Source organism: Callithrix jacchus, chromosome 1 (assembly GCF_049354715.1).
Source record: "Callithrix jacchus isolate 240 chromosome 1, calJac240_pri, whole genome shotgun sequence".
NCBI classification, from domain to species: domain Eukaryota; kingdom Metazoa; phylum Chordata; class Mammalia; order Primates; family Cebidae; genus Callithrix; species Callithrix jacchus.
In genome coordinates, this window is record NC_133502.1 from 105,156,024 (window position 1) to 105,167,172 (window position 11,149).

The window sequence follows — 11,149 nt, forward strand, 5'->3', positions numbered from 1 at the left end:
CAGAAAACTGTGGAAAATGCTTTACAGACCACAGACAAAAGCAGCTAAGGGAAGCATTTTAGATTATTGCTTTTGCTTTTTAATATTTCTAAAGCCTTATATATTAATCTTCACAGTTTTATGTAGGTCTGCTTTTGTCTGCCTGGATTCTCAGCCTTTCTGTTGTTTGGGGAATGAATTTCTTTTTTCCTTCAAAGAAGGAAATATGTTATCAAATAGTGGCTAGAATACCCAGGGTGGTAGAGTAGTGTTGATTTGTGTATTCCCTTTGCTGTTTTATTTTCCCTGTGATGACACACTAGCATGGAGTGTCCACTATTCTGCTGTAATCCTTTCATGGGTACATTATTTCAGCGCTCCTGAAAGCCCAGAGCACACAATAAGACATGCACATATCATATTTTAGTGTATCAGTATGTATCCAAACACTGCCTTTTAGTCTTTATTTTTCTGATTTTCTGTTTCATGAATATCTGACCACTACTACAAAGATGTTTTCTCAGCCTTTGTCCCAATGACTGTCTTACAGGCTAAGCCTGTTACAGAATCTCAAAGACTGAGAACTTTTTCTCCTCCATGTCCTTTCTGAATGTTGAGCTTTCAATTTATCAATCATCTTGAAATGGTTATGAGGAATTATATTATTTTATTAAAATGTCAAGATAGCTCTCCCTACTCTAGGCTCTCTTTTTGATCGAGGTGGATTCCCTGACCTTGGTTCTAAACATTTATTCATCCTTCAAACCTGATTTTGGCAGTTGCTCAATTGATAAAGTAAAAGAAGAGTGTAGACATTTATAATACCTTAGCACTTTAAACCCAAAACTTGCTGAAGCTATTACTCATCTGAATCTGCCAGCTGACCTCCCCACGGAGGGATAGATCAAGTTTGCTGGTGTGCATCATAACGATGAGGTTACAGGAATGGAGAGATGAAGGCCTGTGGCCAAGGTCACTCAAGGCCAGGTCCCCTGCTCTTCCAGAACAGCTTTCTTTCCCCTCCCTCATGGTATCTTCTAGGTGTTAGAGACAAACTCAGAGAAAAAGCAGGAGGAGCTGAAGGCAACAAAGAGGGTGAAAGTATAATGAAAATCCTGCCCTTTCATGAAGGAGTTGAAATAACTCTCCTCTACCTCTAAGCTCTTCTTATACTGCTAGGTAGTAGTAGACCAGCCAGGGATCCTTTACCAGTAATTTAGAGTTCCTGTATTACTCATTTGATTTTGAACTATCTTAAAACAATTAGTCTAAAATATGTATTTCCTTTGGATGCATCTCTTCTAGTAGGTTTTAAAATGAAGCCATTTTGAAGTTGTTCAGCTGCAATCAAAGTTTGACCATTTTCTTTAAAAGTGTGAAACATGCACTTTGTTCTGCTCTAAAAATTGTTGAGTGAGCTTTTGGGAATTTTCTTCAGATAACATTCAGCTTTAGGGGGAAACCTGACTTAAAAATGTGGAGAAAAAGCTCGAACTCCAAAGGAAAGACCTAAAGAACATATATAAGTAGTTAGAAGTAAAAGCTTAGGTATCTTCACCTAAGCTTTTACTTCTAACTACTTATATACGTTAATTTACTTGAATCAAGCCTGCCTTTATCGAATCTTAAACAAATTATGCCTTTGGTACACTTGGCTCAGATTCATGACCTGATTAATAAAGATATTCCTGAAAGACACCCAGCATTTTTATATTTAACCTCTTTCCTGTTTCCTCATTACTTTGTTCATTTTCAGCCACTTGTTCCTTTTTTAAACTCCCTCTCTCACCTTTCATTCTTTGGCTTTTCTCTTTCCTCATTATTGTACTCCTTCTTCATCTTTTTGTTCTCCTTGCTTCTCTGACACTAGAAGGAAGTTTTCTGATTACCCGATTATGAATTTGCCCCAGAGACCTGGACTTAGTGCTGGTCAAGGTATAGGGAAGCAAATACATATGAACACTTTTTGTATGCATGTAAATTGAAAAGATTTTAAAGAATTTACACAGTATAATCTATGCAGTAGCTTTTTTTAAAAGATGAATTATGTTATGTGAAAAGGCCGATTGTGGAATATATTTAATATAATGCAAGATTTGTAATGACAGCTAATTACAAATATAAAATTATTATATGGACAATTATTCACCCCTCTGCAAAAAAGAAAAGAATTTGGAAGATTTTCTACCAAGGCTAAGGTGTAAACAGTGATTGTCATTGTCACTAGGTAATAGCATTAGAAATAGTAATTCAAATGATACTTCTAAAAAAAGCTAAAATAAAATACTTCAAATTGAGAATTTTAGCTCTACTGTTTACCAACTTTGTCCATTTTTCCTTTGGGTTAATATTTTTCTTGCTAATTTATAGGAGTTCCTTATTTTCTTTGGATGTGAGCCTTTTGTATATGTATTACAAATATCTTCTTCCACTTCGTAGCTTGCCATTTATTCTCCTCATGGTATCATTTGATGAACTAAAGTTATAAGTTTTAATATAATGTGTCAAAAATTTATTTTTATGGCTGTATGTTTATGTATAACCATATATTCCATACACAGTAGGATAAAAGAAATCACATGAAAAATCTGGATGAAAGGACAGTACTAGGATTGGATGGTGAGATTAAGAATTAAAATATGAATCACACAATTGTGTACCTTTCCTAGTGGTAGGCCACAGATTTAATCAAGCATCTCTCAGCAGCCAATGGAAGGAGATAATCATGGCCCATTACAAGATTCACTGTGTCCTTAAAAAACAAATAGATACTCAAATTAGTTTCTTCAGGTATTGATCCCCAAATGACCTCTCCTGCAGCTTAAAAAGAAGATGCCATGGAGGGAAGTAAATCAGATTCACAATAATATCCCTCAAGGGAACTAAATGTCAGGATTCGTAAAGGCTGGTTCTTTAGCTTCTCTCAGTGACGGTGCCATAACATGAAAGCATCTGATGAGCTAATACTGTGTGGTCTAAATACACAGCTTGATACAAGAATAAAACTTAGAATAGCTCAGAAAGTGGGTTTTGTTTACTTCTATTTCTATAAACTGTTTCAGTGAGAAAAGAGACTATATAATTAGAGAGAACTTAAAATTTTAACCTACCTGTTTCCAGTCTTCATTTTCACACAAGTAAAATGATACAGATACAATTAAAGACCATGTGTAGCCCTCCCTGATTCATTTCTCTCCCTCCCCAGAAGCCACTGGCCTCAAGTTGGCATTTATCATTCCTAGGCATAGTTTTTCACTCTTACTATGTGTGTATGTGTCACTGAGCAATATTGGATTCTAAATATTATGCATTATTATACATTTTATTAAAATGGCTTCATTTTGCAATTTTTTTTCACTTAGCATTGTTGTTGAGATTTTTTTTCATGTTGCTACTCGTTACTCTATTTCATTTATTTAAACTACCATATCCACTCTGTTAACGTTAATATGCCCTGCTGTGTTTTAAATACTCCTTAGCCAGTTGGGTTGTTTGTAACGCACATTGATTGCCTCTTCCTAGTCTTGCTTGGTCGTCTCCCCCTTACCCTAACCCCTAATGGAGTTGTCTTTTTGTTTTTGATATATGCACAATTTAAAATTATTCTGGAAATACTGTCACACATATGGAAATTGTTATCTGTCACTTTTTCACTTTGTTTATTTTACAGAAGGATTTTGGGGTTTGTTTGTTTTAGATGGAGTTTTGGTCTTGTCCCCCAGGCTGAAGTACAGTGATATTATCTTGGCTCTGCGAACTCCGCCTCCTGAATTCAAGTGATTCTTCTGCCTCAGCCTCCCAAGTAGCTGGGATTACAGGCGTGTGCCAACCTGCCTGGCTAACTTTTGTATTTTTAATAGAGATGGGGTGTCACCGTGTTGGCCAGGCTGGTCTTGAATACCTGACCTCAGGTCATCCACCCACCTCAGCCTCCCATAGTGCTAGGATAACAAGTGTGAGCCACTGTGCCCAGCCAATAGAAGGGTTTTAATTTAATGTCATCAACTCACTCATTTCTTTTATTGGTTATATTTTTGTATTTTCTTCAAGAATTCTTTTTCTTCCCTAAGAATATGAAGATAGAATCGCTTACTTTCTAGTAGAAGTTATAAGGTTTTGCTTTTCATAGGCTTCCTAAATATGTATCATTGATTTTATGCATGGTAGGAAGTAAGGATTTAATATTTTCGTGCTATTCTCTTATCAGTTGCGTCAGTACCATTTATTGAATGGTAAGTGCATCCATCTTTTCTTCACTTTTTTCACCTTTATAATTGTGAAATATGCACACATAAAGAAGAGTACACAAAAAATATACAGCAGTGGTTTATCACAAAAGCAGACATCTGTTTAACAACCCTGTTAAGAAATAGAACTTTGCCAAGACCATTGATGCCTGCTCATGCCCTCTCCTGCCAGGTAGCTACTATTCACCCAGGTAATTATTTTCCTTTTCTTTTTAGTTTTTCCCTCCTTCCTATTCTTTTCAATTTTAACATATTTTGCTTCCCTAAATACCATAGTTTAGTTTTAATTTGTGTTTAACTTTTATACAAAGAGAATCAAGTAGTATATTTTTTGAACCTTGTGAAGACAGTATGTTATTTTAAACTTTTATGTAATGGATAGCAAAGAGTGTGTTTTATTTTGTGTCTGGATTCTTTTGCTCAATATTATGTCTGTAAGGTATATGCATTCTATATAATTCACTCATTTATATTGTCATGTAGTATTCTGTTGCATGAAAATACCACAGTTTACCCATTTTACTATTTATGGACTTTCTGGGTGTGTTTCCAGTTTGGGGCTATTACAACTAATGCTGATGTGAATACTCACCTATGTGTCTCTTGGTGTATGTGGGTGTACGTTTCTGGTGGATATCTGTCTACCTAGTGGTAGTATTACAAGCTCATAGAGTAAGCATATCTTTAGATTTAATGGATAAAACCAAAGTATTTTCCAAAATGAATGAACAATTTACCTTCTTAGCAATGTCTGAAAGTTTCTCTCACTTCACATCCTACCAGTCTCTTCCATTTTAGCCTTCTGGTGACTAGGTAGCTGAGCTGTCATCCCTGCCTATGCCTGTTTACTCAGGCATGTCTTCCTGGTGAATAACTATAGTGCAATGCAAAGATGCTTCACTAGAGTCCCATCCCTTTAGCCTCTCAGCTGCTGCTTCCAGAAACAGCAAATACCTTCATGGGAAAATTGACTCCAAATACTGTGCTCACTTCTCTAGACCTATTTTTCTTTCCCAAACCTTGGCCTGGTAATTCTTCAGTACCTTTTAGTTCTTTGAGGCTTTTAAGCCGATATATTTTTTAATTTGTTAAGTCTTCTAATTTTGTTCCTTTCCATTGATAATAATGATACATGTATCAAATTTTATTATATGCACAGGTCTTTCTCTGGTCTACTTGGTTGATCTACTTACTCCTATACCAGTATAAAAGTTATCAAATCAATAGTTATAATACTCTTAATATCTAGTAGATAAAATCTGTCTGTCTACATTGTTCTTTGGAGCTTTCATGGTTATTGTTGGTCCTTTACTCTTTTATTTGAATTTTAAGATCAGCCCATCAAATAAGTACTTCACAGGTACTTCAGATTGTGAGTTCACATTTTGAGGTGCAAAATTCTATATTATGTCTATTATAACAAAGTAATTGAATTATTTAAATTTTAATTTCTTGTCTGCATGATCAATTAACTCACAGTAACTGTCATACTGACGGTTATTTTTTATTGTTTTTAATAATGTTTTTATTGGCATATACATGTATAGAAAAGTATATAGATTATAAGTATTCAGCTTGATGGATTGTCACAAAGTGAACACATCCATGTAGTCACCATCCATCACAAGAAATAGATATTATCAGCAGCTCCCTGTGATGGTTCACAGGGAGTACATATGTTCAACGATGGGAGATATTGCCTGTATTAGCTTCGTAAGGCTCTTTAAACAAAGCACCACAAACTCAGTGGGTTACAACAGAAACTTATTCTTCCCATTATGGAGGTTAGAAGACTGAAATCAAGGTGTTGGCAGGGCTAAAATTTCTCCTGAGGCTCCAGGGGAGAATCTCTTCTTTTCTCTTCCAGCTTCTGGTGACTGATGGCATTCCTGTGGCTGCATAACTCTTATCTCTGACTCTGTCTTCACCTGGCCTTCTCCTCTGTATTCATCTTCTCCTCTTCTGTATCTTCTAAGGACTTGTCCTACAAGTGTGGTTGGGATTTAAGGCCCACCAACATAATCCAAACTGATTTCATCTCAAGATCCTTGTTGCAAAGACCCTCTGACAAATAAGATTGCATTCACAAGTTCTAGGGTTAGGACATAAAGATAACTTTCTGAGAGTCACTATTCAGCCCATTGACACTGCCAAACAGTTTAAACATTGGAAGAATTGGTACTCCCACCAATAGTGTGTGTGTTCTTGTTGATCCATACCTTAGACAACGTAGATCAGCTTTTTTTCAGACATTCAGTTGGGTGTACAATAGCATATCATTGTGGCATGAATTTATCTTTCCCTAATTAAAATCACGTTGAGTACTTTGCCATGAAAATCTTTTTGAAGTCTTTATTTAATTCTATGTTGGTTTTTTTAAAATATTCTGCACTTTTTATTATTAATATAGAGGAATTCTTTATAAATTAGTGATGCACATCCTTTGTAAGTGCGCTGTTTGCAAATTACTTCTGCTCTTTCATGACTTTCACTACATTGAATTTATCAGTCTTTTAAAGTTTGTCTTTTATCATGTCCTCCTTAAGGAATCTTGCCCTTCAGTTAGTGTACAACATTTATATTTTATTGTAACAAATTTTTTGGTTTTGAATTATCTGTATAGTTTCATGTTTTATAAATTCTGTCAATTCTGAATACACTGAAAAAATAATATTAATACCAACATTTTAGCATTATGAACATTTGTACCTAGCTACTGACACAAAATTTTTTGTCAATACTGAAATCACTTGGGTAGGAATTACCCATTTATATAATTTGGGAACTTTGGGGAAAATTGAAATATAGTAAACTTTTATTTTAATATATACATTAATCCTAAATAGAATAAAATAAAAATATATGCAAAGTATGAATTGTATACACTGTGTGATATATATCTATCAAATTACCTTACCAGTCTTCCATCATAAAAGTATTTTGTGTAGCTTGATTGGCTCATCAAAGTATACCAAAATGGATCTCTGTCAGGGAAAAAAAAAGAAAAGAAAAACCGTCTTCTCACTTTTTTGTAGAAAAAATAGATAAAGCCCTCTGAAAAACAAAATGTGCATTTGTTTTACCCTCAATGACTAACTTATTTTCAAATCTCCCATTGTAATTGTAAACTTGTGTATTTCTTCTAATTCCATACATCTACTCTGTTTTAAGATTTCATTATTATGTGTGTTATTAGTTTGAAATTTTTATGTATTTCTGATAATTCCTTTGTCATCAAGAATTTTTTTTTTTTTAAGAGACAGGATCTTGCTGTGTTGCCCATGTTGTCCTTAAACTCCTGGGCTCCAGTGATCCTCTCACCTCAGCCTCCAAGTAGCTAAGAGCTGGGACTACAGCCATGAGCCACCATACCCAGCTCAAAAATAATTCTTCCCCCGCCCCCTGAGAAGGAGTTTCATTCTTGTTTACCCAGGCTGAGTGCAATGGTGTGATCTCGGCTCACCGCAACCTCCGCCTCCGGGGTTCAGGCAATTCTCCTGCCTCAGCCTCCTAAGTAGCTGGGATTACAGGCACGCGTCACCATGCCCAGCTAATTTTTTGTATTTTTAGTAGAGACAGGGTTTCACCATGTTGACCAGGATGGTCTCGATCTGTTGACCTCGTGATCTACCCGCCTTGGCCTCCCAATAATTCTTTTTTAAAGTCAGAAGTGCTCTGTGCTAAAATAATGCAGTTATACAGGAAGCATACTAGAAGTGCTAGAATCCTGCCTCTCAGCCCTAGGTTAGAAGACAGAACAGGATCCTTGTTTTCCTAAGCAGAGAGGACTCAGCGGTGAGAAGGCAGGATGTGGATGTTCAATTGTTCCAGAGCCATTCGATAAAAAGATTTTTTATCTCTTTGTACCTTTGTCAAAGATCAGTTGACTATAAATCTGTGGGTCTGTTTCGGGCTCTCTCTTCTTTGTGCTCCACTCATCTATTTGTTGTTATTTCACCAGTACCATGCTGTCTTGATTACTGTAGCTTTGCAATAAGCCTTTATGTCAGGTTATGTGAGTCCTCTGATTCGTTCTCCTTCAATATTGTGTTGGTTATTCTGAATCTTTTTGCCTCTTCATGTACCCTTCAGAATCAGTTAGGCAGTATCTGCTAAATAACTGTTGTGATTTGTATTGGGATTGCATTGAATGGGTAGATGATGCTGGAAGAATTGCCATCTTGACAATATTGAGGCTTCTTATCTATGAGCACAGACTAGCTCTTCACTTAATTTCTCTTTAATGTCTTTCATCAGAGTTTTATTGTTTTCTTCATATAGTTCTTATATATTTTTTTAGATTTATACCTAAGCATTTTACTTTTCGGGGTGCTAATGTAAGTGGTGTTATATTTTTAATTTCAAATTTTACTTGTTTATTTCTGATATATAGGAAGGCAGTTGACTTTTGTATAGTATCTTACAATCTGGCTATAGTCAGTTAATATTTCCATGAGTTTTTAAGTTAGTTTTTTTTTTTTTTCAGATGAGAACAGAGACAGTTTTCTTCCTTCCCAATTTGTGTACCTTTTATTTCCTTTTTTTATTTTATTACCTTTCTAAGACTTTCAGTTCAGTGCTGAAAAGGAGTGTTAAGAGGAGACATCTTCACCTTGTTCCTGATCTTAGAGAAGCTTCTAGTTTCTCACCATTAAATATGATATTAGCTGTAGGTTTTTTAGTAGATATTCTTTATTAAGTTGAACAAGTACCCTTCTATTCCTAATTTCCTGCAAGTTTTTATCAGGAATCAGTGTTGGATTTTGTCAAATATTTCTTCTGCATCTGTTGGTATGACCATATGATTTTTTTCTTAGCCTATTGATCTGTGGATTACATTAATTGATTTCCAAATGTTGTACCTGCCTTGCATACCTAGGATAAACTCCCTTAGCTATGGTGTGTAATTATTTTTATATGTTGTTAGATGTGATTTGCTAATATTTTGTTGGGAATTTTATATCTGTGTCATCAGAGTTACTGGTCTGTAGCTTTCTTGGAACGACGGTCTGGTTTTGGTATTACGTTAATGCTGGCCTCAAAGAATGAGTTAGGAGGTATTCCCTCTGCTTCTATATTCTGAAATAAATTATAGACAGTTACTAAGATTTCTTTTTTAAATCTTTGGTAGAAATCACAGAAACCCCCATGTCCATAACCAGTTGATTTTTGACAAAGTTCCAAGAGCATACATTGGGGAAAGGACAGTCTTTTCAGTAAATGGTGTTGGGAAAACTAGATATCCACATGCAAAAGAATGAAACTAGACCCCCATGTCCCACCCTTTACAAAAATCAATGCAAAATGAATCTAAGACCTAAATCAAAAAGACAGAACTACTAGGGGGAAACATCAGGACACAGGTCTGGGAAAAGATTTTTTGAATAAGACTTCAAAGAAATGCTGTAATGGTAAGAGTTTAGAGCATTCCTGAGGACCTGGAGAAAACTTGTTGCTGAGAAGGACATTTTGAAGGATTCGTTGGTTGAAAAATGTGTCTGGAATCACATTCCTAAATCTTTCTTGAAGACTTGAAAAGAATTAGATTAGGGCCATGGGGACACAGAGGTTACCCCTGCTCTGATCTTTGCCAACACAGTTGCTACAATTGGCTTTCCAATTTGGCTACAACACTGGGGTCATCAATGCTCCTGAGATGATCATAAAGGAATTTATCAATAGCACTTTGAGGGACAAGGCAAATACCTCTCCCTCTGAGATGTTGCCCATGTCTCTCTGGTCCTTGTCTGTGGCCATCTCCGTTTGTGGTATGATTGGCTCCTTTTACGTCGGATTCTTTGTCATCCACTTTGGCAGGTGCAATTCAGTGCTTATCATCAGCCTGTTGGCTGTCACTGGTGGCTGCCTCATGGGATCGTGTAAAGTAGCTGAGTTGCTTGAAATGCTCATCCTGGGCCGCTTAGTTATTGACCTCTTCTGCAGACTATGCACAGGTTTTGTGCCCATGTACATGTGGAGAGATCTCACCTACTGCCCTGCAGGGTGCCTTTGGTACTCTAAACCAGCTGAACATTGTTGGAATTCTGGTGGCCCAGGTCTTTGGTCTGGAATTTCTGGAATTCATCCTTGGGTCTGAAGAGCTGCGGCCAGTGCTGTTGGGCTTTACCATCCTTACTGCTATCCTACAAAGTGCAGCCCTTCCATTTTGCCCTGAAAGTCCCAGATTTTTGCTCATTAACAGAAAAGAAGAGGATGCTTAGTAGATCCTCCAGTGGTTGTCGGGCACCCAAGATGTATCCCAAGACATCCAGGAGATGAGCGATGAGAATGCAAGAATGCCACAAGAAAAGCAAGTCACCGTGCTGGAGCACTTTAGAGTATCCAGCTGCCGACAGCCCATCATCATTTCCATTGTGCTCCAGCTCTCTCAGCAGCTCTCTGGAATCAATGCTGTGTTCTGTTACTCAACAGGAATCTTCAAGGATGCAGGTGTTCAAGAACCCATCTATGCCACCATCGGTGAAGGTGTGGCTAATACTGTCTTCACTGTCGTTTTCCTGTTTCTGGTGGAAAGGGCAGGAAGAAGGACTCTGCATATGATAGACCTTGGAGGGATGGCTTTTTGTCCCATACACACGACTGTTTTTTTTAGTTATTAAAGGATGACTGTAATGGGATGAGCTTTGTCTGTATTAGGGCTATCTTGGTCTTTATTCCCTGGTTTATTGTGGTTGAACTCTTCAGTCAGGGCCACTGCCCAGCTGTGATGGCAGTTGTCGGCTGCTCCAAGTGGACCTCCAACTTCCTAGTTGGATTGCTTCTTCCCTCTGCTGCTTGCTATTTAGGACCCCATGTTTTTATTATCTTCACTGGCCTTCTCATTACCTTTTTGACTTTTACCTTCTTCAGAGTCCCTGAGACCCGCAGGACTCTGAAGACCCGTGATATTTGAGACCCGTGAT

The 11,149-nt window shown here is 36.9% G+C and overlaps 1 protein-coding gene and 1 pseudogene across 3 annotated transcripts in view; both read left to right on the forward strand.

The window, feature by feature from the left end:
• The window catches only part of GNAQ (G protein subunit alpha q), a 333,551-nt gene that overhangs the window by 245,316 nt on the left and 77,086 nt on the right, over positions 1–11,149 (forward strand). The gene's annotated exons all lie outside the window — the stretch shown is intronic.
• The window catches only part of LOC103792618 (solute carrier family 2, facilitated glucose transporter member 3-like), a 64,454-nt pseudogene continuing 56,311 nt past the window's right edge, over positions 3,007–11,149 (forward strand). The window contains exon 1 of the transcript XR_004744538.3: positions 3,007–11,117. The product of XR_004744538.3 is annotated as a solute carrier family 2, facilitated glucose transporter member 3-like (transcript). The remainder of the gene's footprint in view (positions 11,118–11,149) is intronic.